This window comes from Frieseomelitta varia, unplaced genomic scaffold, assembly GCF_011392965.1.
Source record: "Frieseomelitta varia isolate USP_RPSP 00005682 unplaced genomic scaffold, Fvar_1.2 scaffold_131, whole genome shotgun sequence".
NCBI classification, from domain to species: domain Eukaryota; kingdom Metazoa; phylum Arthropoda; class Insecta; order Hymenoptera; family Apidae; genus Frieseomelitta; species Frieseomelitta varia.
Window position 1 is genome coordinate 73,512 of NW_025108984.1, and position 6,000 is coordinate 79,511.

Here is a 6,000-nt window from a genome sequence, read left to right on the forward strand (position 1 = left end):
GAGACCAGGAGCGCAACGTTCAATTCGTCGAGAGCGTAAGAGAACAAAAAAAGAAGAAGGAGAAAAGGAGAGAAAGAAAGGAAGAAAAAAAGAAAAAGAAAAGGAAGGAAAAAAGTTCCAGGATCGCGCGTAAAAGTCTGCGTGACGCGAGTAACGAAGGAATACTGAAAGAACGTTAGAAAAACGACTGGCTCGAGGGTGAGGCAGGGACGGGGGCAATGGTGGAAGAACGGGGGAACGAAGAAAAAGAGCAACGCGAGGGCCGGGGCCCTCTTCTTCGCAGCAAGAAACGTAGGAAGAGAAAAGAGCGAACGTATTACGTATAAGCAGGCATAGGCTCTGGATGAGCCACACGCGGACGCAACGGCATACAAAACTCGCTCAATACGTCATTCAACCGAAGAATACGGTTCGTTCTCGCCATTTTGCTCCCAGAATGAGAGTTTCAAAGGGAATTAAGGATTCAAAGGCATCTTTTGCGCGCGGCGCACAAAACGGCCAGCCACGATCTTCTTTCTTTCTCTATCTCTCGTTCTCTTTCTCCGTCCCCGCGATTCTCTCTCTTTCTTGCTCCTCCTCCTCCTCCTCCTCCTCCTCCTCCTCCTCCTCCTCCACCTCTTTCTCTGTCTCTGTCTCTCTCTATTTACACGTTGCCTTCTCCTTCGCTCCTTGCTCCCTTGTCTCGCTGTTTCTCTCTTCGTTCGCGAGAGAAGCCATAGAGAACGTGCTCCCAAGACGAGGCGATTCGAGCACAAGAGGCGGGCGCGTGTTGCGCTTGCTACGCGCGGCCCACACGGCAAAAGAACTGGAAATCCGTACAAATCGTTGTACAATGCGCGGCAGAGGCGCTGGTTAACGCGCGCCGTCCGGCTTCTCTCTATTTTGTCTAACCAGCGAGAAGCCAGACGAAGCTTAGATGAAGAAATCCGCGTGAATGGCCGGACAAGAGCGGTGTATATTCTCGAAACGTGGCCGAAATCGCGGAATTAAGACGCGGCCAGGGAAGAAGAGCATCATCGCGCTGCTTGCCAGGAGAGATACCAGGGGAAAACTGGGCCAAGCGAGTAACGCACGGGAGAGCTCCGCTTGAAAAGAGAACCTTGAGGCGAATTCGTTTCGCGAACCTCGCCTCCTCCAGGTTGAAATTGTTCGGTGAAATATTCGAATCGCGTGACCCCCCCATCTCCTTTGTCGGGACGATCGCACGAATGTTTTAAAGAGCGTATCCCAATTGGATTGGAACGCAATTGTCGAATTAGACAGTTGATAAAAATCCTCCGGCAGGGGAGAGGAAAGAAACGAATCAACGAGAGAGGACCCTGCATCTTCTCGTATCTATCTCGTATCGTGGAAAAGAATCATTTCGCGTCGAAGAGAATTCATCAAAGTAGAGAGAGACTGGAAAAAACTATCGATACTTCCACGACCAATTTAGATTTTCAACAGCTTCCGAAGCTGTAGAATTTTCGTTCGGAGCGGATTTCTAAGTCGTTTCGAAACGTTTCGAGACCTCGAACGTTCATCGCCGCTTACGTTTCAATGCACGTGGCGTTTACGCTCTCCCCAGAGATCCTTCCTCTTTTCCGCCTTGTCGCGGAACAAATTCGTGCGACACGATTTCTATTTGCGAGAGAGGAGCAGAAGAAAAAGCGAGGGAAAAAATCGGCCAATTCGTCCCTCCCCCCGTTTGGCTTATTAACATAAAAATGCTCGAGCCCCGTATACATATATTACGGGCGTTATATAGACGACGAGGGAGGGGTTATAGTTTCTGATTGTTATTCATATTCGGCCGGTAGCCACGCGGCCGAGCATCGATACGCGTCTCTGTGTTGGGTCAATATAACATGAACGAGAGGGAGGGTTGCACGCGTTCGGGGGCGGTCGGACTAGGGTACTTCCTTCTCAATGACACTCTTTTTTTTTTTTTCACTCATTCTCTCTTTCTCACTCGTTCGTTCGCTCGCCCGCTCGCTCGCTCTTCAACGTTAATGCCACGAACCGTGGCGCACGGGTTTAAACGATTACTCACCCGCGGCTCTGTCTGGAATGAAAAGGGCGAAAGTGCCACTTACCGCGCCACGGGCCTCCGAGACTCCAGCACCTGGAACAGAAATCACGTCCTAATGAGACCGGCGGAGTTAAGCAGCAAAGTTGTAGAAATTGCCGGGAATTTCGAGCGATGCCGAGTGGAGGCCAGGCATCGGCCTTTTAAAGCGCCTTTCGCGCCCGAATCCTGGCGTTTCAGCGTCGCAAGTTCTCGCGAGTCGAAGTTCTGTCTGAACGCGTCAGACAGAATCGAGCTCTCGATTAAACAAGTTTCTCGTTTCTTATATTTGTCGTCCGACAATTTTTTTTTCCCTCTCTACTCCCTATTTTCAGGCGAACGAAAACGATACCGGGGAAACGCGATCGACGCGATGTGTCTTTCGCTCTCTGTTCGCGCTTCTCAATTTGCACGCAATTTAACCGGCTATTGCCTCTGAAAGGCTCGCAGTGTTCAGTTGAATCGTCACTCTTTCCTATACATCAACGTAATTCCAAAGTTCATCGGCGCAACTCCCAAACTAGTTAATTCACTTTTCAATTAACATCAGTATCACGCTACACGCACGAAATTCAAAATCACCTATTTATCGTCCTTCCCCCCCATTCGAATATCGCCGAAATCCAATTCGATCCAAACTCTTAACGAGCGTGCATCGAATTATCGCGATCTTTACATCATCGTGATACTTTCGAATATTTCTCTCGTCTACTGACGGTAGCGTCGCAGTCAGCTATTATGTTTATTAAGTTGCCGGGGGTTTGAGCTGATTCCGAGAGAGGAAAGGAGTGCTGGATTCAAGGGGGTGGTGGTACCGGAGAAGGAGGATGAGCCAGGAGGTGGCTGGCGAGGGTTGAATGGTTTAGAAGCAGGGGGTGTATTGTACCGAGCATTGTCTGCCCCATTGTGTGACATCACGGCCCGATAACTGCCGATAAGACCGCGGCAATGCTCAGCTTGTGTGCACGTGTACGTGCGCTCGTTTCTGTGTTTGGCCGCAGAGAAAGAAGAGAGAGCGAGAGAGAGAGAGAGAGAGCGAGAGAGAGAGAAGAGGCAAATACGAAAGAAATATAATGTAGGTAGAGAAGAGGGAGGATGGCTGATGGAGGTCGAGTGACTTTGCGGGGTACTCGCCCCTTTATTCTTCTGATTTCTCGTTCCTCTTCCGCGGATCGAAATCGCATGCCGCTGCTAAACGCTGGTCCTTTGTGCCTCTCGACGTCCCTGACGATAGAACGCGCCGGCCCGAGCCTTGAACTCTTACTGCCGCATTCACCGATACTTCCCAGTTATTGGAAAGTGGATCCGGACGCGGTTGCGTGCCAGGCCAGACCCGCGATTAAGTTTTCCCGAGGCCTTTTACCTTTTTATCTTCCTTCTCCCTTCTCGTTTCCCGTTTCTTGTAGTTCGAGGCAAATTAATCTCGTCCTGACACGTTGACCGTTCACGCGAATTCGTTGTTCCATAGTCATTCATGTTTGCCTTTGTAAAATGTCGAAATTTAGAAAAAAGAATCCCTAATAAAATCAATGAGAAAATCTGTCGATAATTTTTAGTACTTTGTCGATGCAAAATTCAATTATTGCATTAATAATTGTAGTGTTCTCTTAATTCTGCGAATCTACGTAACGAAATGAAGTGCAGTTGCGAGAAGCAACTGACGAATATATCATCGATGCAAACGTCGTTGCAAAGGACAAGGCTGAAACATCTTGGAAAACAAGCAAAAGACAGTGTAGACAGAGGGTAGGGAAAAGAGGGATCGTAGACGAAGGGTAAATCCGTGGCACGCACCGTCAAATCGACACCACGCCCCCGTTCGCGCTTCCAGTCGATCCACCCCTACACGATCCGCGCAATATGCTAGAGCCCGCGTGTAATCACCCTAAACCACGTGCACGAGTCGATACACAAGCTATTGAAAAATGCGGTCAGCCGTCCATTATTTCGAAAAGTTTTCGCTTTACGTGCATGCACGCGTATCGACAGGAGGTAGCAAGGGGATGCGTAAAACAGCATCGTCGGTGAATTACGGGGATGCTCTCGCCGGCCAAAAAGATTGCGTTTCATTGCTCGTAAACTATCCAACGAATCGTGAATATATATACATATATATATATATATATATATATATATATATATATATTTTTTACGTATACCGAAAAACAAAGAAAAAAGCTACATGATTTATAGGCAACAATTACAAACTTTGAATGCTGGCTTTTTAGAGTTGTCAGTGGGTAGGAACAGAGGGTTTTTTTTCATTTTTTTTTCTTTTTTCTCTTTTTCCTATTGCTTTTTTATACGCGTACACAATCGGTTAAAAAATATAAAGCGAAGTGTAGCGCGAGGCTGACTGATTAAATAAAACTGCGAAACAGCATACACGTGAATAAATCAAATAGAGAATAGGAAGGGATCGGTAAATTTTATCGCTCGGCAATAAAACACGCCGCGAAACACGATTACGAGTGACTGTAATTCGCTAGCTAACGTCCTTCGGTGCTAACGAAAGCCGGTGCGCGAGCCACAACTGCGATTGTTGATACGTATCTTCGAAATGACATCGGAGAAACGTTAATTAAGCGAGCAGATGTGCCGAGGAAATAGTAAATCATACGAGCACCCCATGCCGAGTACAACCACTAGTCGGGTCGTCCACCACCTTATCTTCGCCGGGTTATCGAGATAATGATAAATCGCTTGTTCGAATTGGTCGCTTTCAAGGCCGCGCTTCAACACCACCCCTTCCGGCTGGTCCCGAAGGATTGACGACTTCATAATGCCAAAAATCGTAAAGTCATCCCTTTTCGGGAGCATTTTTAATGGTGTTTCGATGTCTTCATCATCCTCCGATACTTGTACAAAATACTATTCACAGTTACAAGATGGTGCAACTGAATCAATAGTGAGAGATTGTCGATATTTTAAACTGTTACGATTTTGTAAAAAAAGAAAAGAGAAACATTGTTGCGAACCTAAATTCGCGTGGAAGTCAATATGTTACGCTGTTGTATCAAAGTTCCCGTGAGAGAAAATTAACCCCTTAAGACTGAGCGCCATATTTACACGCATGGTAATTCAGATAGTGAAAAGCTCCTCGTGCAAATCTGTCGACTGATGTAAACTGTAGGAAAACATATGGAAACAGGAAATCGACGTGCGATCCGATCACCACGTGGTGAGAAAACGCTCAATCGCTTCCGAAGAGGAGGCGTCCGCCTTAAAGATGCGCGTGCGGCGAGAGTGTGGCGGCGTATGAAGACGGGATAAAGGGTCTCGCGTAGATGGTGGAGGAGAGAGAGCGAAAGGCGCGGGTGGTTGGAAAGCCGGAAAGTTGCAAATGGGATGAAAGGGGACGGCAGCTCGAGCGAGTGATAGAGAGGAAAGAGGGGAAAGACAAAAGGGGTGGTGGAGAACTGTGAATCCCGTGGCAGCATTGTCACTCCATTCGCCGGGGTTGCAAAGCCGGGGCGGTTCCGATGCCACCACTTCCACCGCTTTTACCACCACCACCACCACCATCATCGCCGCCGCCGCCGCCGCCGCCAGCACATCGCCACTGCTCCCGTGTTCGCTTCAACCCCGCGAGCTAACCTTGTTTTACTGCCGTCTTCCGGATTGTCTACCGAATCGACCGAAGCAGTTAATTACTCGTTAACGCAGCCTGCGTCGTGATATTATTATTTTCAGATCAGCCGCGTTACGATTGTTCAAAGAATTGTTCGTCTGTTAAGACTCTGGTAGACTAGCATCTAATCGGCGCGAGAGTTTCAAGTCGGCGGATCTTCGTTTGAAAATCGAAACGAAGACGAGGAACGGAGAACTAGACATTTTCGGGTGGAATTGATTCTCCTGCTTCTGCATTTGCTGTCGTTGTCAGTCTTCTTTGAATAATTCTTTTTGTTTACTACAATCTGCGCAACAGGCAATGTCACATGACACATCGTTTC